Raw genomic sequence first — 22,393 nt, forward strand, 5'->3', positions numbered from 1 at the left:
TCATCATCATCATGACCACCACCACCACCATCATCATCATCCCTAGCCACTTTTACTGTTTAGGTAAAGGTAAAGGTTCCCCCAAGGGATGTGGTGGCTCAGTGGGTTAGGACGCTGAGCTTGTCGATCAGAAGGTTGGCAGTTTGGCGGATCGAATCCCGAGTGCCGCGTAACAGAGTGAGCACCTGTTACTCGTCCCAGCTTCTGCCAACCTAGCAGTTCGAAAGCACGTAAAAATGCAAGTAGAAAAATAGGGACCACTACGGTGGGAAGGTAACAGCGTTCCGTGTGCCTTTGGCGTCTAGTCATGCCGGCCAAATAACCACGGAGACGTCCTCGGACAAGCGTTGGCTCTTCGGCTTTGAAACGGAGATGAGCACCGGCCCCTAGAGTCGGAAATGACTAGCACACATGTGCGGGGGAACATTTACCTTTACCTTTAAAGGTTCCCCTGCACATGCGTGTTAGTCGTTTCCAACTCTAGGGACCGGTGCTCATCTCCACTTCAAGGCCGAAGAGCCAGTGCTTGTCCGAGGACGTCTCCATGGTCGTGTGGCCGGCATGACTAGACGCCAAAGGCGCACGGAATGCTGTTACCTTCCCACCGTAGTGGTCCCTATTTTTCTACTTGCATTTTTACGTGCTTTCGAACTGCTAGGTTGGCAGAAGCTGGGACAACTAACAGGCGCTCACTCTGTTACGTGGCACTCGGGATTCGACCCGCCACACTGCCGACCTTCTGATCGACAAGCTCAGCGTCCTAGCCCACTGAGCCACTGCGTCCCTTTACTGTTTACCCACCTACTTTTCCATCCATCTCAATCACAGATAGAACTTTTCAATACAGGGCATTCCTTGACTTACAACCATAACTGAGTCCCAAATTCCTCTTGCTAAGCAAGACAGTTATTTTGCCCCATTTTACGACCTTTCTTGCCCAGTTGTTAAGAAAATCACTGCAGCTGTTAAGCGACTAGCACAATTATTAAGTGAATCGCTGTGGTTGTTAAGTTAGTCAAACGATTGTTAAGGGAATCTGGCTTCCCCATTGACTTTGCTAGTCAGAAGGTCGCAAAAGGGGATCCCTGAGACGCTGCAACCATCATGAATACATGCCAGTTACCAGTTTTGATCCCATGACCACAACGGTCATTAAGTGTGAAAAATGGTCATAAGTCACTTTTTTCAGTGCTGTTGTAACTCTGAACAGTCACTAAATTGAGGACTACCTATTGTAGCCATTAGCCACAGCAGAAAACATCTGAATGTAACAGAATAATAAAACCCATTCTGAGCTGGATCATAATAAGCTGTTTTCTTCATTGCCCAGCAATGAATCATCTTGGGTCTCTGTCTCCTCCACCTTCAAGAGAGGCGCAAAACTTTTATAAAGTCTTCCTCTTACTTCAGTGGGGAAGAAGGCTGTGTTGGGGCAACATAAAGTTATAGCATTTGTCAAAATATTTTGATTGTTACTAACAGCGAGAAACATGGCTTCCTTATGGATAACTCATTATATAATGTATTCTGTAAAAGGAAGTTTTACATAAGAGTAACCTCACACCAACAAATAAACCAACACTCCTTTCAACTTCACTGGCACATTATTGCTGGTGTTTTTGTTCCATTTGTTTGTATGTCTGATTCTTTGGCAATGCTTTTATACATTACGGGTAGCCCATGACTGACTACTATTCGTTTAAGTGACCGTTTGAAGTTACAACAGCATTGAAAAAGAGACTTGTGACTTGTAGTGTATGCAGCTTCTAGCATACACGAACTGTCAGCACAGCAGGAGGAATTCGCGATCGGCCGTGTGCATCCGAAGAAGCTCATCGGCGTCGGAGCAGGACGACCCAAGATAACAGCATGGCGCAACTCGGTCAGTATCCCCTTTTTAACAGCAATCACCCGGAGGAATGGGAATCATTCGTGGGGCAGCTGGAATGCTACCTGCGGGCGAACGGGGTCGAGAACGACGGCCAGAAAGCAGCGGCGCTGCTGTGTAGCTGTGGCAAGGACATCTACCAGCTAGCGGTCGGTCTGTGCTCACCGGAGAACAGTGATGCTGTCGCCTACAAGGACCTTTTGGACAAGTTGACCCAGCACTTCCGACCTGACATGTCCGAAATTGCTTGGAGGTACAGGTTCGAGAAGCGGGACCAGCGTCCGGGTGAGTCGGCTAAAAAATACATTGCAGCCCTCAGGCAGGCAGCCCGCCTCTGCAATTTCGAAAATCTTGAAGTGAGACTGAGGGACCGCATCGTTTTCGGTTTGCAAGACAAAAAGCTGCGGCAAAAGCTGTTCGCCAGACCGAAGCTAATGCTGCGGGAAGTCCAAGAGGAGCTCCTGGCCTGGGACGTCGCAGAGGGACTGGAATCGAAGGAGCCTCACGACTGCAGCCCCAGCGGAGCCCTGCATCAGGTGAGCAATGGCAGTGGGGACGAGGGATCGGCAACAGAAGTCGACGCGATCCACCGCAGGACACCGCCAGCTGCCACTAAACGAGGTAATATGAGGGGATCACAACAGACAACGGCAGAACACAGATGCCCGGAGTGTAGGTGTGGAGCCAGCAACCCCCGGTCTTCCCAGTTCACTGGCTGTGGAGCCAATCATCCCCGGTCTACCCAGCACTTCGGCTGCGGATCCAGTCAACTCCGGACTAGCCCGTGTTCTGGCTGCGGCTCAAACGGGCCCCGGTCTACCCAGTGCTCATGTTGCGGAGGACAGTACCCTCGGTCTACCTGCCGGTTCAAGTCAGCCAAGTGCCGGGCATGTGGGAAGACCGGGCACATCGCGGCTGTCTGCTGAAGTAAGACCCGAGACAACCTGCACGAGGTGGAGGCAGAGTTCCAGGCAGCAACAGGTACTGGGGCACCATGCCAAAAAATTTCCATCAGTTACACAGAGGGCGAGGTGGCCGTCTGCAGAACGGGGGAGCAACATTCCATCACCCCAAAAATAAAGCTGGTGATGTTGCAAGGAGTTCTGTGCAAAATGGAACTGGACTCGGGGTCAGCCGTCTCCATTATCTCCAGTGAAATGTTTAAAGCGGTTTGCAGATGGAGCGGCCGGCGGGTTCCCTTGAGGTCATCCAGACTGACCCTGATTTTCAGAATGCACCAATAAACATCCGGGGGGAGGCTTCGGTGGAGGTGCAGTACAAGGGTGCTAAAACAACAATGTGAAAACAGCAACAGCTGAAATTCTCATGAGATTTTTGGCACACTTCAAGATCTTTAAGGACTTCAGAATCTCCCTCAAGATTGTGGTCTTCTGCTTCAAGATAATGGTGAACCTTTCTGTGAGCTTGCAAGATATTACAGCAGGGGTCTTCAAACGTGGCCCTTTTATGACCTGTGGACTTCAACTCCCAGAATTCCTCACTCAGGCACGCTGGCTGAGGAATTCTGGGAGTTGAAGTCCACAAGTCATAAAAGGGCCACGTTTGAAGACCCTGTATTACAGGATCTCACCTCTATCTTGCAGAACAAAATCTGTAAGATTTTAATCATTGTTTAAAAGGCATTTATTATTTCAGCTTTACTTTTCGGTTGGGGAGAAGACTGCTTGGGAGATTCATTGTATTGTACTTCATGTGAGGACCTGTCCTGAGGTCTCACACAAAATGAAAAGTCAGTCAGGAGCTAACAAGAAAAACAAGTGCCAGCATGATCAAGTTCCAGTCCAACAAAATAAGGCAAAGGGTACCGGGCCCAGGAGCAATATTAGGTGTTGTTTTGTTCCAAGTCTACACCAGCGTAATCCCATTTGATTTCCAAATCGACACAGTTAGCTTTCGGCTCAGCTTACATTCTGTCCTTGGCAATAATACACAGTGGGACTACAAAACAGAGAAACAGGTCTGTCCTGAATTTGCACCAAAGTGTATGTTGTTCTGCTGTGAAAGGAAGCAAACTGACATTTAGAAGAGGGCAAGAAAAAGTGAGCTGGGTAGTTGTAGATTTGTACAACTTTCTAGGTGCATTGTGGACGGGTAACCCACATCTTCCTATACCTCCTTGTGGCATCTTAGTTTGGGCAGCCAGGGAGGATGATCCAAGTTTTTTTAAAAAAGAAAAACTCCCTTTTTATGATCCTGTAATACCTTAATTCAGGGTACAGTCAGGGTGACTGAATGGAGTTGAGAGTTTACTGGCTAGATACCCTTCCTAACACCATGCGGGGTTCACAGCAGATTGTTTTTTTTATTACTTTGTGCCCTAAGAGTGAAAAATCTACCACTACCTAGAATGGAACTCTCGGTCCAGATAACTTTATTAGTTTATCAAAATATAAATTACAGAAAGACAAATAAAAATGAAGATAATAGGAAAAAGGAAAGAGAGAAAAGTGTAGGGTAGAGGGGAAAATGAAAAGCATTGACTTCTGACTCCTTTTGGTGCAGTAGAATAAAGTAGTAACATAAAACCTCAACATTTTTGAAATTGTGTAGAAAGACTTGGATAGACCCACGCCTGGATTTAGACATGGAGGGATAGCAATCACACTTAGACTTATATACCGCTTCATACTGCTTTACAACACTCTCTAAGTGGTTTACAGAATCAGCACATTACCCCCCCCCCCCAACAAACTGGCTCCTACCTGGGAAAGATGGAAGGTTGAGTCAACCTTGAGCCAATGAGGATCGAACTGCTGGCAGTCAGCAGAATTAGCCCACAATACCGCATTCTAACTACTGCACTGTTATGGGGCGGGGTTTGAAGATGTAGGTTATGCAAGTGTTAACACAGAGAAGGTTGGGGAACATCTGAACATAACATACAAGTGATGGAATAAGAATGGATCGTCTCTGTACCTGGGATACATTCCTGCTGAAATAAAGTTGATCTTAGTTAATAAGGATCACATGAGCCATACAAAGGGCATAATTTATGGAAATTCTATAAATGACTTTTAAATGACTTTGTTAAAGAACACAAATAGAAAGAATAAAAACCAACATGGCAGAAGGGGCATGTCTGACTAAATTTAAAACTAAATTTTAAATTCAAAATGCCTATTTATTCTTTTACAGTGGTGGGATTCAAATATTTGAACAATCGGTTCTCTGTGTGGATGCCGCTTTTGGAAGTCTATTCTGGGCCTGGGCAACAAAAAGATTAGCTACCGGTTCCGCCGAAGTGGTGCGAACCGGCTGAATCCCACCACTGTTCTTTTAGGTGTCTTGCAGTGTACAAACAAATAATACAGCCTGGGGGGGGGTAAGAATTAAAGTGCAAAAAAGGGAAAAAAAATAAAAAGTAACTTCCCCCTTCAACAGGACAACAATAAAGCATTTTAGTAACTTAACACCCATCTCTTAAAGTACACCATACGCCCAGTTTATCCCATATCTTGTTTCTTCACTAAAAAAAGACAATTCCACTTGCCCTTGGTCAGAAAATATCTTATCTTGATTTCCCTCTTTCTTTGCGGCATTGCTATGACCACCTTTGCAATTCTGGAACACATGGATACTCCTCAATTTTGGGTAGTTACATTTGCCCAAAAGTCATCGTCACCATCATAACTGGACAGTTAGGAATATGTTGTGGTGAGAATCTGGTTTCCCGATGATGGATTGGAGCAGGCGTCTTGTGTTTTAAACGAAACTCTCTGCTTCATGCTACCCTCCTAGGGCTTCTTTGCCCTTCAACCCACAATTATTGCTGTTTCTCTAAAAGAAGCAAATGTTTCGGTGGTGGCAGGAGCAAAAAAGGGGACAATTTATTTCTGCTCTTGATGCAGTTCCATCTTTGGTTATTGAGCGGTGGGGGGGAGCCATTGTCTGGTAGGAAAATCTGCCTCCTTGTGGTCTCTTTAAGTACCTACTGGGTTACTTTCCTTATATTTCTTCCCAAGCTGAGTAAGTACTCAGTTCGACAAAAACGGACCAGGAAATTCAACACAGATGGGACCATTCTCTTTATTATTTCTGAAATATTTATCATTCATCTATAATAATCTGAACACCTGCGCCATTGTCGTAATTTCCCCCCCCCCAAAAAAAAAGAAATAGCTGCGTGAGGAATCCTGGTGGTCAGGATTTACTAATAAAAATAGGTTTTAGCAAAGCAACAATACTGGAAGGAAATCTTGGAATTAAAAAAGATAACAGTAATAGAGTTGGAAGGGACCTTGGAGGTCATCTAGTCCAAACCCCTGCTCTCGCAGGAGACCTACACAATTTCTGATAGAAGGCTGTCCAGTCTCTTCTTAAAAGCGTCCGGTGTTGGGGCACCCACAATTTCCAAATGCAATTTGTACCATTGGTTAAAACCTGCCCATTCAGACTGTGAATGCAAAATAAGCCTATTCCGTTTGGTTTTGTAAACCATAGTAAACTAAAAACATGGCTTGAACCACTTTTGTCTTCAAATATTTTAGCGCCCTGCTGTATTCCGATTCCCAGCATCCTTCGTTATATGGACCTGCTGGCTGGCATTGGACAACCACGATTCTCTGCTTGATAAGGTTGTAAACCCATGTTGCAGATCAGCCACACGGTGGCCCCCAAAACACTCTTCTTAAATCCAGAGAAGGAAACACACTACATCTGGGGAGGCGGGGAATTGTGGTGAAGAAACTCCCCAGATGGAGTTTCCTGTCAGTTTCCTTAATGGAAGAAGGAAACCCACAGCTTAGACTCAGCAGGCAGGCTGAGAGATAAGGTGAACTCCAGCATTTTCCATGAGTTCAGGATTCATAGGAAATCTGAGCTGCATCACTTCTGTAGGAGCCAGAGAGATGGTGCCATTTTGGAGGGGCGGAAGATCAGAATGGGACTGGGCGGTGGTGGGGAACTGTTCCCACTCACACTTTGCAAGACACATATATACACCCCAACAGTTTGATAGCGCAGCACCAAAATTTAGGGGTACGATGCTTTGCCGGATGGTTATTTTTCCGAGTAAGAAATGGGGTGGTGGCGGTTTGCCTCCCAGTCTCAACTAATTAGAAGGGATTTTTAAGGGCGTAATTTGGGTACTTGGGAGCTCATATGACCTGCAGGTTGCTCATCTCTATGCGAAATGTGGTTTCTCTGCAGTTGGCTTACTGAACTGAGCCAAGCGTAGCTTTGTAAATAACATTTCAGAGCAGGGGTCCCCAACCTCCAGGCTGTAGCCCATTTGGAACCGGGCCACGCGAGTGGTGGGGGAGTGCACATGCGTGCACAGCTCCATTTGCATGAGCAGTGGGCATGCTCGCTTGTGCACCTGCTGCTCACCTGGAACCATCCCCCTTTCCACTCCAAGCTGGAAAGGTTCAGGACCATTGGTTTAGAGCAGGGGTAGGCAACCTTGGCTCTTTTATGACTCGTGGACTTCAACTCCCAGAATTCCTGAGCCAGCCAGTTCAGGAATTCTGGGAGTTGAAGTCTACGATTCATAAAAGAGCCAAAGTTGCCTACCCTTGGTTTAGAAATGCAACCAGCCAATTGTGGCTCAGTTAAGCAACCATTCATTTGTATTAAGCTGACATGATCCAATGCAGCACCCACAGATCTTTAGGGTGCCCCAAAGGCTGCTCCCATTTTTTTTGCCTCCCTGTTCCAACATGGCAACCTTTGCGCTTTGAACTGTGTTTTGCACATAACTTCTTTTCACAAGAGAAGCTGTCCAGTTAAATGCCGGCTGTTCAGGTCTGGTGAATCTGTCTGCTTTTCATCAGCCTCAGCCTGAATGGCTGTTCGCGAAGGCAACCTCCCTCTGCTTCTGATACAGGTAGTCCACAACCTGAATTTCTCTTGCTAAGCAAGGCAGCTGTTAAGCGAGGCATCCAATTTTGCAACCTTTTGGGCCACATTTCTTAAGGGAATTACTGCAGTGATTAAGCAAATCCAGCTTTACTTTTGCTTGTCAGAAATCAGCTGGAGAGATTGTGATCACATAAGCCCAGGACATAGCAATGAGCATAAATCCATGCAGATTGCCAAGCACCTAAATTTTAATCACGTGACCTGGTGTGTGTGTGTGTGTGTGTGTGTGTGTGCTACAACGGTCATAAGTGTGAGGACTGACCATAAGTCAATTTTTTCAGTGCCATTTTAACTTTGAACAGTTGCTAAATAGATGGCTATAATTCAGATAGTAAGTCCAGATAGTCGACTTACACCAGTTCACTTAGCGACCGTTCGAAGCTACAGTGGCACTGAAAATAGCAACTTGTCACCGTTTTTCACACTTACAACCGTTGCATCATCCCCACGGTCACGTGATTTATGTTCGGATGCCTGACAACTGGTTCACATTTATGACGGCTGCAGTGTCCGGTGGTCGCCTTTTGCGACCTCCCAACAAGGAGAGTCAATGGAGGGAGCCAGATTTCATTAACCAACCAGGTTACTGACTTAAGCACTGCAGGGATTCACTTAAAACGGGGGCAAAATTCACTTAACAAACGTCTCACTTAGCAACAGAAATTCTGGGATCAGTTGAAGGGGTAAGTGGAGGACCACTCGTATCTCATCCGTCACAATCGGAGGAGAACCAGAGTTGGCAGCCAGAGTTAGATCCGGCGTAATGGCTGGGAGCTGAAGAACTGTCAGCGTCTTGCAGCAAAAAGCCTTTTGTGATGGACTCTCCACCTCCTCTGTAAAAAAAACAACAACAACAATTCTTCCACCGGGATTGCGTTTTCCTTGCTCTTCCTTGCCATGTGGGGTTTCCCTGTTCGAACCAGTTCGGCCAGCTGTGCAGGCCAGCGCAGCTTCCGTTGTTGTTGCTGGATTTAAACACTGGGGAACGGAAACACCTGCATTGTTTCTAAAAGAGGGAAGCAGGCTTCCTCCTGGCTTCACAGTGAGCTTATTCATTCTCAGTTCTTCAAGGGGAAACGTGTGTGGGGGGGGGGAGCCAAGGGGAAAACTGATGTTCTTTGCTTGCATAGGCTTCTATTTCTTCCCCGAACTTTCTTTGGAGGAAATAACAGGGAGATCAGGGTCTAGGATAAAATAAAGAAAACGAGGATTTCCACGGGTTCACGTCAGTATTAAAATATCCTTTGGAAGAATCTGAAAATCATCAGTTTCTGGCAAAAATAAATAAATAAATTATTAAATCAGGAGGCTGGTAGCATCTTTTCTGGCTAACAAATTCAGGAAAAGGCCTAAGCTTTTGCGAACCGCAATTTCTTTCATCAGATGTGTACATTTTTTTGTGTTTTGCCAACCCGGACTAATAGGGACGCGGTGGCTCAGTGGGTTAGGACGCTGAGCTTGTCGATCAGAAGATCGGCAGTTTGGCGGGTCGAATGCCGAGTGCCGCATAGCAGAGTGAGCGCCTGTTACTCGTCCCAGCTTCTGCCAACCTAGCAGTTCGAAAGCACATAAAAAGGCAAGTAGAAAAATAGGGACCACTATGGTGGGAAAGTAACAGCGTTCGTGCGCCTTTGTCGTCTAGTCATGGCGGCCACATGACCACGGAGACGTCCTCGGACAAGCGCTGGCTCTTCGGCTTTGAAACGGAGATGAGCACCGGCCCCTAGAGTCGGAAACGAGTAGCACGCATGTGCGGGGGAACCTTTACCTTTAACCCAGACTAACACAGTTTTCTCCTATAACTGGTTCTGTGCTTCGCTGTATTTCTGATTTGCCAAAGTCCCGGATTTTCATCTAAATTATGAGATATTTTGGGTGCTCATGTGTTTTCAAGACCTTCCTTCCTTCCTTCCTTCCTTCCTTCCTTCCTTCCTTCCTTCCTTCCTTCCTTCCTTCCTTCCTTCCTTCTCTAATGATTAGTGAATAAAACTACTATAAATCTTGTTATTAGGGGTCCTAAGGAAGCATTTAGACAATTGTACATTTTGCACTTCTTTTTCTCTCCATGAACCAAGATGGAGAAAACTCAGCCTTCTCTACTGGAACAAAAATGTCTATTCATTTGCAGAAATCAATGCCATAATCTTTTGGAATTGTTTGGTCCCTCCTGGCACAGCATTTCAATTAATTACTCTTCCACTGTTCCCAAACATTTCCATAGAATAGAATAAGAACGTAATAACTGCTTTGCTTCCTAAAACGGTCTTTGTGTTTATAGGGCAGTCACCAAGCAATAGATGGAGCTCCTTCCCCATCACTGGATATTTGTGGCTATTATTTTCTCTTTTTCCCCCCTGGCTTGCTGAATTTCCCAGGGCAGTTTACAACAATATTAAAACAAAAGGGCTGGATGTGTATGGCACGTGAACCAGTAAGTAGCTAACTGTATTATGCAAACTCAACCTGTGTAGTTATTGTTGTTGTTGTTAGCTGCGAAGTCGTGTCCAACCCATCGCGACCCCATGGACAACATTCCTCCAGGCCTTCCTGTCCTCTACCATCTTTTGGAGTCCATTTAAGCTCATGCCTACTGCTTCAGTGACTCCATCCAGCCACCTCCTTCTCTGTCGTCCCATTCTTCTCTTGCCCTCAACCTTTCCCAGCGTTAGGCTCTTCTCCAGTGAGTCCTTCCTTCTCATTAGGTGGCCAAAGGATCTGAGTTTCAACTTCAGGATCTGGCCTTCTAAAGAGCAGTCAGGATTGATCTCCTCTAAAACTGACCGATTTGATCGCCTTGCAGTCCAAGGGACTCGCAGGAGTCTTCTCCAGCACCATAGTTCAAAGGCCTCAATTCTTTGGCGCTCAGCCTTTCTTATGGGTGTAGTTAGTTATACCAAATAATAATTTGGTATGATGTGTAAATGCAGAAAACCTGTTTATGTAGTCATGAAGAAGCAAAGAACAAGTAAACATGTTGCCCAAATACAACCAACAGCTTAAAAAAATCACCCATAAATAGTTCGGCAACATATATCACAGTTTCCAGAAAAAGAAACAGAGGTGAGAAGGACGATAAAGAGAATTTAGGAATGTTCAGTAAGAGCTCCGCAACGTGGACAATGATATGTTCCTTTACCATCATTGACCAAGCCATTGATCATGGTGGAGCTCAGCTAAAGGTTCCTCTTAATTCTCTATGTATAAATTGATACAGAACAGAACAAGGCAAGCCTTTAGCAATTCAGAACTGTAGAAATTATGCACGTAGAGAGAACTTTCATAGATTAAATGCAAGAAAAGAAACCACCCACCCCTCAAAAACACAGACATATATTCATAGAAACATGTACCTGTTTAAAAGTTCTATGCAGAGAGGTCAAGTAAGGGCAAGGATGGATGCACAAGCCCCATCCCATCCTGACCAGAGATCATCCAAAGCACAACCAGTGTTGTTTCTACCCCATCCATGGGTCAGAATCTTGATGGAAATGGATCCATATGCTTCACTTCACCAAAGGTCCTCTGATGCTGTTGGACAACCGTCTTCTCCACCACCTTCTCCCAAAAGTGGAGGTTAGACACTGGATGAAAATTATCCAATACTCTAGGATTCACCAAGGACTTCTTGATGAAGAGGCAAATCAAGACCTCTAGAAGAAGTCAAGAAATAATCCCCTCATTCAAAGAATTCATGCCATCTTCTTCTTCTCTGGGACTGGCTGAAGGGAGTGGGAAGATCCAGAGTCATCTGCCATCTACCGTTATCCCACACACACCTACCCACCAGCAGCACCCAACCATCTTCTGCTTGGCCTTGGATAGAAAGCTGCCAGAGCTCTCCATGAAAACCCTGCTAGAAATAATTGGGACAATTGATGCTGTCCATAAGTTGATGAATCCCAAATATGCCAATTCTCTCCATCCAATTCTAAGGAAGTGATTCAAGTTTTTCCCCCCTGTCGTTGTTGATCTATGAAGTCATTGGTTGGGCTGCTTCAGGCACCAGATTACTTCTCTGTGGTCATGGCTTATGGTCCTGGCAGTTGACTAATAGTCGTACATTCCAGATGCCGCTTCCCACTTCCTCATCTGCTTGTTGTCTTCTTCTAATTGTCTAAAAGGCCTTCTAATGGCTGTAAACAATCAAAGGATTCTTTCTCCTGTTCTCTTGACCTCCATAATCACTCTGCACAAATGAAAATAGAATCTCCCCCCCCCCTTGCACACACTTTCCATTCATTTATGTTTTTATAATCGATACAGGTTGATTGTGTTGCATGTGCTTTGATCACAATATATATAATCTATTTGTACTTAGGATCCCATTCCAGCAGAATATCTCATTGCTCTTCATAGATGCAAATGCTTTGAGGTTAGTAGGATGATTAAGTCATCAAACCGAAGCCTGAAATAGGAGATGGCTGCTTTAATGAACTGCAGTAATGCAGAGAGGTGTGTGCTGCTTTTACTGAATCATTTTTGAAGCATGCACACAGCATTCGTCCATTAAATCCATTAAACAAATATATTACTTTGGGGATGGAAACAGGACAAGAAAAGATATGAATAATGCAAGAAGGGTTTTTTTTCCAGGATACAATAGTGCAACGTCATGTTTAATTGTTGTGCAATGGAATAAGGGCGTAAGTGATGCTACAGATTGTAGCACTGTGTGGTATTTGGATGCCTGTTCTTACCAGGAAATACCCCTCTGCTTTTTTTTCCCTTCTTTTTATGTGATTGAAACTGAAATGCTTCAGTGGAAGGTGGAGCGTTCAAGTGCAAGAGGCAGATCAGCGGTGTCCAGCGTGAAAGGAAATTCTTTCAGCTTGCCCCGTTTTAATCAGAGGGAAAGGAATGCACGGCGAAGACATCCAGACCAGGAAAGAAGACTTACGTACTGGTCAGTCAAGCCCTAACTGAACTCAAGAATAAATTGGATTTTCAACCTCTGGAGAAAGTCCCCGGGATTGGTGAGTACTTAGATTTAAAGGTCCCTTTGGGAAGAGCAAACTAAATGTCTGAAATGCTGGATTATAGAACCAGGCTTCCCAGTGGACTTCCATCCAGAGTTTGTAGAGGAAGACCGGAACGGGATAGGAAAACTGGAGATAAGCTGGACAGATGTGCTATAGCCTACGTTGATGTTCACTGGAACCTAGTTCTATAATTGCTTCTCTAGTGTGGCGTGCAGATTGGTCATTTCTGAATCTGAAGTCTTGTTTATCAGACCTGCCCCGTGTCTTCCTTGTAAAGCAGCCTTTGCTTATCTTTGAGGGGACACCCAACACTCCCTGGGGCTATGAAATAGGGGCTCTAGTCCCACCAGACCTAGGTTGTTACACTGCGGAACACTGCGTTCCTCTAAGCTATCAGCAAGGATTAGTGCACCTGAGAACAATATCCACCCAGGATCCGTTTTCTCCCTCTTTATCTTATCTTTTGGTGTATGTGGGGTTTCCCCTTTTTTTCTGCTATAGATTATCCAACTTTTGGACCCGAGTGTCTATTGGCTGACCTTAGGTTGTGGGACGCATTTGGGGACTGAAAATGTTACAACTGGTCAGACACACAGTCCACGTTATGAAAACTGAGCCATAAGATTTAAAGCCAGTGGGACCTGCTGGGTTTAGCTTTAAAAAAAGAAAAAAGAAAAAAGTGATGATGGGCAAAACTAGAATCCTGGCTTGCAAGAAAGTATGTACATTAATATTGGTACACTGAAGTAGGGTTTTTTTTTCCCTTAGTTTGTCAGGTGCTCCACAAAGCAATCTTCCTGAGTTTGGCACCTGCGCATGCTGGATTCTTATTCCCACTTTCTGCATTTAGCAGACAATTTGGTGGATGCTGTTGGGAAGGCAGAAGGTTGTAGGCCAAGATAGACTAGAATGAACTTCACACACAACATAGGGAGCTACAGTGTGGGCTGTTTGGTTTAGTGTGCTGCATTTAACAAACTCAGCCAATTGTAGTTAATTCAATAAAACCAAATCAGATCTTAGTATATGAGCATGGGTAACTCAAGGATAATGGGTTCTCTGGACATCGGAATACTACCACAGATCTCCCAACTCTGATTCATATAAGTTTATTTCTTAGGAGAACCCGAGATCAGTGCAGGGACATTTCTGAAAACATCCCATGAGCCGTAAAGTTCTCTTTTATATTGCAATTCATCCTCTTAAAACTCAGTTGTGTTGTGCCCAACACTGCTGTCATGGAATTAATGGCCTTACTGGCAACTTAGATGGGAGTTTCCCCCAGGTTTATCCCCAGACCAACAACCCTGAGGAATGTGGGACACCAACCCTGCAGTGACACACACACACCCCACACACACACGCATGCTTTGCTCAACCTGCTGAGTGCCTTGAATCTCTAATGGTCTGGGTCCCGCCATTCAGAGGTAAATAGCTGTGCAAGCAGCTTTTCTGGGAGTGTGTGTGAGAACCTGTGTCCATCTGGCATCCTGCCCTAAGAGCATCTGTGCATGGAAAGAAGGGGGGAGGGAGGGGGGTGTTGGATAGAGAAGAGATGGTTGCCATGGCAGAGACGGGCCTTGGGGAGAGCTGCCCTTGTTTGGAAGGAAGCACATCTTGATTCCTGCAGCCGTTGCAGAAGCTCAGCTTGCCAAGGAGACCAAATGTGAAAGGCTGATAATGCAAGAAGCTTCCTTTTGGCCTGCCCTGGGTCAGCCATCCCCGATCCCACGTGGGTCCCTCCTTGTGGGCTGATTTATTGTTGTTAGCTGAAAGGAAACGGCTCAGCAAATAACAAATTCCTCATCCTTTCAGAAATTAACTCTGCCCTGCCCTGCTGCCTGGAGGACTCCAAGTGCCTCTGAGCCCAACCCTCCTACTATGGCTGGCACGTCCAGAATAACAATCGGCAGATGCCACAGACCAGCTAAGCTGCAATGGCAGCTTAGAGGTTACAAAATCTTGGCTGTTTTAACCCCAATCAGAAATAGCACCGCTGACTCACCTAAAGCCTATTGATTCATTCTCCAAAGCACCTGAGGGCAGGGCGGGAAGTCATGGGTGGAGGCTTCTTAAAGAAAGATCCAGCCTAAAACTAAGGAGAAATTCCCTGGCAGAGAGAACAATTAATCAGTGGAACACTTTGCCTCCCAGGCTTGTGGGTCCTCCGTCATTGGAGGTTTTCAAAAACAGACTGGAGAACCATTTGACTGGGATTTATAAAGCTTCTGCTTGGAGCAGGGGGTTCAGTTAGAAGACTTCGGAGGTCCCTTTTAGCCCTACGATTAGTGGTGGCACGGTGGCTAGAATGCAGTATTGCAGGCTAACTCTGCCCACTGCCGGGAGTTCGATCCTGACTGGCTCGAGGTGGACTCAGCTTTCCGTCCTTCCGAGGTTGGTAAAATGAGGACCCCAGATTCTTAGGGACAATATGCTGACTCTGTAAACTGCTTAGAGCAGGGGTCTTCAAACTTGGCCCTTTTATGACTTGTGGACTTCAAGCCCCAGAATTCCTCAGCCAGCAAGCCTGGCTGAGGAATTCTGGGAGTTGAAGTCCACAAGTCATAAAAGGGCCAAGTTTGAAGACCCCCTGGCTTAGAGAGTATGTAAAGCACTGTGAAATGGTATATAAGTCTGCTGTTTGACTTCAGAGTGAACAGTCCTCATGAACAGAACACATAGCCAGAGAGTCCCACCCACTTTTCCTGACAGCCAGAGGGTTATTGGGGCCCAATAGCCAGCGGGCATTGAGTTGCTGATTGTTCTGTGATTCAGGCAACATTTTGCCCCAAGCCTTGTGCAAAGAAACACTCCCTTATTGAGGCACACTGACACATCCTCTCTTGCTGTTGGAGAGTGAGCTGCAGAAGTGTGCTACTGGGTCACCTGTGATCTATGTTTACTGTTTCCATTTCTTTTTGAGTTATCCTTGTTTTCCTGGAGCCTAAGGCTGTTAGGGAGGGGAGGGATAGCTAAACAAATGCAAATAAATACATACGTTCTGGCCTAGATTTTATGCCCTCTAGTACGTGAGCCCCATAACCTGGAAAGTATAAAACATACCGGAATGAAGCATCACAGATATCTTAGTCATCTCTAAAATCAATCCATCAAAGCATTTATTTATAAATTACATTAAAACCATGTTCTCAATCATAATTGTTTTGGCAATTTTATATCTTTTAATGGACTACTAAATAGAGCTGCTTGGTAATAGATACTTGATCTAAATGTAATTCTGGAACTTATTGTTCCACCATATCATGGGAAGTGTTCCTTGCTGCAAGAAAATAATAAAATACTTTGCATCAATTGCATACAATCAATTAATTGTGCAATTCTATTTCTACAAATTAATTGCACAGCTTGTGCAATTAACTTGAGGAATTGTGGACGTGCTTAAAATGATTCTAACTTCTTGAACTCTAGCAGTTATTAAAAGACATGTTTTTGTACACCAGCATCCATTTTATTAAATGCTACTACATCGCTTATTAAAAAAATATATTGATGTCAGTATAATAATACTGTTAGAAATCAGCAGATGGCAGCAACTTCAAGAGAAACACTGACAGCTGATTTCCTAATGGTGTTTTTCTTTTTTCTTAGAAAAGCTTATATTACAATAGATTTTTTCCCCACTTTAATGGAGGTAAAAAATCATTTTTTTGCTACAAAAGCCCAACTTGGCAGCCTTGTTAGAAATCTTGTTCAACCCTCTGCCTCATCCAGACATACCCTGTTTTTGTGAAGAATGCTTTCCTGGGTTTGTTAAGCTGTTGGTTTGTTGAATTAACCCAGTTGCCCCAATTTGGACAACTGTGCTGTTTCACCAATTAGCAAACCCTATTTTAACTTAATATATTGCCTAAATATAACTTATGGCTACACTTATTCATTGAAGGAAAAACGAGAGCCTGGAAAAGGGATTGCAAAGTCTTCTTCAACGGAGTTTGGGGGTCACAGTTTTCCCCACTCTTTTTTTTATCCCCCACACAGGTAAGACCTCTCGACTTATGACCACGACTGAACCCAACATTTCTAAACAAGACAGTTATGTGAATTCTGCTGCATTTTATGACTTTTCTTGCCACAGTTAAGTGAATCCTTGCAGTCGTTAAGTTAGTAACCCAGTTGTTAAGTGAATCATTGACTTTGCTTGTCAAGAGGGTCGCAACAGGTGATCTCGTGACCCAGGACGCTGCAACCATCATAAATACATGCCAGTTGTCAAGTGCCCGAATTTTCTGACCATGGGGATCCTGCCGTAATGATCTTAAGAGTGAAAGACGGTCATAAGCTCTCTACATGGGGCTGCCCTTGAGGACCACTTGGAGGCTTCAACTGGTGCAGAATGCAGCTGCACGAGTTGTTATGGGAGTTTCCCAATACTCCCGTGTAACACCTCTTCTCCGTGAGCTGCATTGGCTTCCGGTTGCCCTCCGGGTGAAATTCAAGGTGCTGGTAATGACCTATAAAGCTCTCAATGGCTTGGGTCCGGATTATCTAAGGGAACACCTGCTGCCGGCATCAACTTCCCATCGTCCCGTGCGCTCCCACAGGGAGGGCCTTCTTAGGGTACCGCCGGTCAAGGAATGCCGGCAGGTTATCCCCAGGGGAAGGGCGTTCTCTGTGGGTGCGCCGGCCCTTTGGAACCATCTTCCCACGGAGCTTAGGACTGCCCCTGACCTTCGCTCATTTCGCAGGGATTTGAAAACTTGGCTTTTTGAGCTGTCTGGCCCAGACTGAGGGGTTTTAATTATTTATTAATGGGGTTTTAGTTTAAATTCAGGGACTTAATTTAATTTTAGTTTTAATCGATCTTAACTTTGTATGTATGTATTTTTAATTTTTCCCTGTAAACCGCCCTGAGTCCTACGGGAATAGGGCGGTTTACAAGTTTAAATAATAAATAAATAAAAATAAATAAATAAATAAGTCCCTTTTTTCAGTGCTGTTGTAACTTTGGTCACTAAATGAAAAGTTGTAAGTCAGAGACCAGAACAGTATCTAAATTGTGGAGGATAACTCTGGACATGTTGAGTTGGGTCCATCTTAACCTCTAAGACAGGGGTCCTGAATGCCCGGTCCATTGACCGGCACCGGGCCGCAGCATGCCAGCAACCGGTCCATGCAAAACAAGCAAAGCCCCATTTGTGGGATGCAGGCAGCACATGAAACCACGTCCCCCTCCGGCCTGCAGAAAAACCTCTCTCCACGGAACTAATCCCTGGTGCCCAAAAGATTGGGGACCTCTGCTCTAAGAGAAACAGTCGAGTCTCTGCTCTCGATGTACAGATTATGAGTCAATATTGCAACTGCATGATGTACCGCAGGGTCCGCAACCCCCCCCCGGCCGGGCCACAGCCAACTACCGGGCTGTGACTTATTCGGAATCAGGCCCTGCAAGTGGTGGGCTAGTGGCCACCCATAGCTCTACTTGTGCGAGCGGTGGGCTGGCACACACGCACAAATTGAGCTGCGCATGCCTGCATGTGCGTGCCGGCCCACTGCTTGTGCAGCCCAGTTCCCCTCTCTCCCTCCCCCACCACAGCCAGGTCGCCAAGCTACAAAGGTTGGGGACCGCAGATCTACCGAATCATCAGTACAGGCAGGAAAACAAATTGGTTGGACTGGGTTCTGTGCTGGATACTGCTCTGGAGCAAGTGTGCTGTTTGGGGCCTGTCATTTGAACCCAGTCACGTTAGCGTATAAACCAGGGCTCCTCAAACGTGGCCACTTTAAGACTTGTGGACTTCAATGGCTGGCTGGGGAATTCTGGGAATTGAAGTCCACAAGTCTTAAAGTGGCCACGTTCGAGGAGCCCTGGTATAAACCATCTGCACCGCCAAAGATATTTGAAGCTAAGCATGGATGGAGAGTTGAAAAGGTCAGACACAGGCACAATCTGGCTTAACAGGGTTGGCGAAAGTGTCCTTCAGAGCCCATTCATGGCTGCTTGAGGTTATCCGCCCTCTTTTTGCAGATAAGGCCTCTGTATGTGCCAAGGGCAGGATATAAATAAAACTCTGCTCCAAAAGGAAGCGTGTCTCTAGCAGGAAAGACAGAAAACAAGCATGTGATTAAATAAGTCACTGGATGATAAAGTGGCTTTGGAAAAGCACTTTTATCAGAGTAAATTGCAAACAGACAGACGGGACCAGAGTCACCAACAGGCTAAAAGTAACGTCCAGCTTATAACTGCCCAAGGTTAATCAACAATATGGAGATATCTCTGTGGCTGTTGTTGGATATCTCAGTTCCCTATAGTTAATGGAATCAGGGTTTGCTCAATCTACACAATGTTATGCGTTCACACAGTACAGTGAATCTGGATCCTCCATTGACTTTGCTTGTCCAAAGGTCGCAAAAGGGGATCACACGACCCTTGGATACTGCAACCGTCATAAATGCAAGTCGGATGCCAACCATCCGAATTTTGTTCACATGACTGTGGGGATGCAGCAACGGTCATAAGTGTGAAAAACGGTCATAAGTTACACTTTTCAGTGTGGTTGTGTTCAAACGCTCATTAAATGGACGGTTATAAGTTGAGCACTGCCCATATATTAGCTAACATATTAATGAAAAGGAGGGTTTACTGATCTGTGGCTGTATTGGGTGGGCTTCTAAAACCGGGTAAATGGGTAAATAACGAACCTTTAGAAATGAAACTTAAAATGAAAACGTGAGAATCAGAATGAGGTTAAAACTCATCCAAGCCACCCCAGAAAGATAACCTTACAAAGTTACCTTTCGGGTGTTTGCCCCAATGTAGCTACTTATCAATTAACATCACCCCAGATTGTTACAAAGTGCTTCTTGCAAGCAAAAGAGGAAGCAAACAATTTTGTCCTTAGGCAATACTTGAGTTGCATTGGGGTGTGCTTAGCAATCAAGGAACCTAAAAAGAGAAAAGGCCAGACTTATGCTGGATGGAAAATTCAACGGATCAAACAAACGGCGTGAAAGTAAATCCCATTTTATTAATATTTCTGCTTGGGATGGCTGCCATGCTGTAATTGATATCACTTACTTTGTTTTTGACTCAAATGTTTCCTGTGAGCCCAGCCATGGTGGCTTCTGAGCCATGCTTTGTTGCTTGGTCCGTTAGGCAAACTCAAATCAACCGTAAATAGTAATAGTAATAGTAATAGTAATAATAATAATAACAATAATAATAATAATAATAATAATAATAATAATAATAATAATAATAATAATAAGAAGAAGAAGAAGAAGAAGAAGAAGAAGAAGAAGAAGTAGTAGTAGTAGTAGTAGTTGGAAGGGACCTTGGAGGTCATCTAGTCCAACCCCCTGCTCAGGCAGGAAACCCTATACCATTTCAGACAAGTAGCTGGCCAGTCTCTTCTTAAAAACTTCCAGTGTTGGAGTATTCACAGCTTCTGGAGGCAGGTTGTTCCACTGGTTAATTGTTCTAACTGTCAGGAAGTTTCTCCTTAGCTCTAGGTTGCTTCTCTCCTTGACTAGTTTCCATCCGTTGCTTCTTGTCCTGCTTTCAGGTGCTTTGGAGAATAGCTTGACTCCCTCTTCTTTGTGGCAGCCCCTGAGATATTGGAACACTGCTATCATGTCACCCCTCACCCTTCTCTTCATTAAACTACACATACCCAATTCCAGCAACCGTTCCCTATATGTTTTAGCCTCCAGTCTCCCAATCATCTTTGTTGCTCTTCTCTGTACACACTGTCTTAGAGGAAAGAAAAAAAATTCAAATGTAAGAAATAAGTAAATAATAGAAATTTCCGTTCCCAGCATTTTGTTTTAATCATATTGGATGGCCAGTACTTCTCTAATACAGGGGTCCTCAACCTTGGCAACTTTTAAGACTTGTGGACTTCAACCCCCAGTATTCCTCAGCCAGCTCTAATAAGTACTCCATCTGACAAAAATCTCATTTTGTTTTCCCTCCCAAGTTATTCATACCAAATCCTGCTGGGAACCGGAATGTGTTCCCTCTTGGCTGCACAACAGCACATTTCTCAAGCTGTAAATTCACCCAGATGCCCTCTGAAACACCCCAGGTGATTACATGCCTGTGTTGGCACACCTTTGCAACTCTCTACCCACACTTGGATTTGCAGGCTGTTGTATTTTGCACAGTGCTGTTTCTTAGGGAACCGTTCAATACAGATAAGTGTGCACAAAGACAGAATCCATATATGGCTAACGGCATGTGCAGTTCTAGGCCTGGGTTTTCCCAACTCACGCGAAACCGTGCTTTACTTAACCACAGTTTACAGAATAAAGTAAACCTGGTGGCCTTCACGCCATATATTAAACTCCAAACCGTGGACCAGTTCTGCATTTGCTCGGTATATTAATCCTCAAACAGGAGAACATTTGCTATAGCAAATGATGGAAACCCAGCCTGCGTAGATGCATATAGAATTCCAAAAAGTCACTCGTGAATATTATAGTTCTCCTTCGCTATAAAGTTAGCTTCCCACAACCTGCTTAGTTTGCGTTTATAGAAAGGCCGGAAGTTACAGATACTCCTCTACTTACGACCACTATTGAGCCCAAAATTTCTATTGCTAAGCGAAACAGTTGTTAAGAGAGTTCTGCCCCATTTTACAGCCTTTCTGGCCCCAGTTGTCAGGTGAATCACCACAGTTGGTAACACAGTTGTTTCCCCACTGACTTCGCTTGCCAGAAAGTCGCAAAAGGGGAATCCCAGGACCCCAGGACCCCTCAACCCTCACAAATACATGCTGGATTTTGATCATGTGACCACGGGGGATGCTGCAATGCTCGTAAGTGTGAAAAATGGTCATAAGTCACTTTTTTCAGTGCCGCTGTAACTTTGAGCAGTCATTAAGTGAATGATTGTAAGCGGAGGACTACCTGTATAATTTATGTCAGAAGCAACGGATAGAAACTAATCAAGGAGAAAAGCAACCTAGAACTAAGGAGAAACTTCCTGACAGTTAGAACAATTAACCAGTGGAACTACCTGCCTCCAGAAGCGGTGAATGCTCCAACACTGGAAGTTTTTAAGAAGAGACTGGACAGCCATTTGTCTGAAATGGTGTAGGGTTTCCTGACTGAGCAGAGGGTTGGACTAGATGACCTTTAAGGTTCCTTCCAACTTTATTATTATTATTATTATTATTATTATTATTATTATTATTATTATTATTATTATTATTATTATTATTATTATTATATAAAACAAAGCCCACTGGGGCTTCATGAGCCAAGCTAAGGAGCCTGCATACTTATGTGCCCCCTCCATGCAGCACAAGGCAACGCTCATCAACCAAGGAAGCAGCTGACTCAGCAACTGGTGGCAAAATGGCAAACCCAGCTGTTTTTGTCCCTTACATCAGAGGAGTCCTATAAAACATACAGCACGCGCGCGCGCGCACACACACACACACACACATCCCAAACATTTGAGCAAGCTGAGATTTGCTAACAAACACATGTCTCCGAATGCTGTGCCATCAAAGTAGGACTTGGGGCAAAGATCTTGAAGGAGAGTCCAAAACCTGGCAACCTAGTTACATAGCACATAGTCCACTTCAGAGGAAGAATGGCTGACTTCCCAAGGAGTAGAGTATACTTAAATGACAGGTGGGGTACAAACAGAAATCGTAACAGAAGACTCTTCCCCTTACAC

The 22,393-nt window shown here is 44.8% G+C and overlaps 1 protein-coding gene across 1 annotated transcript in view; it reads left to right on the forward strand.

Annotated features, from left to right (window-relative positions):
- The first annotated feature begins 12,654 nt into the window (after positions 1-12,654).
- The window catches only part of RIPOR1 (RHO family interacting cell polarization regulator 1), a 96,314-nt gene continuing 86,575 nt past the window's right edge, over positions 12,655-22,393 (forward strand). The window contains exon 1 of the mRNA XM_081335999.1: positions 12,655-12,741. The gene's annotated coding sequence lies outside the window, so the exon portion shown is untranslated. The remainder of the gene's footprint in view (positions 12,742-22,393) is intronic.

The sequence above is a fragment of the Vipera berus genome (genome assembly GCF_964194415.1).
Source record: "Vipera berus genome assembly, chromosome: 10".
Classification (NCBI taxonomy): Eukaryota; Metazoa; Chordata; class Lepidosauria; order Squamata; family Viperidae; genus Vipera; species Vipera berus.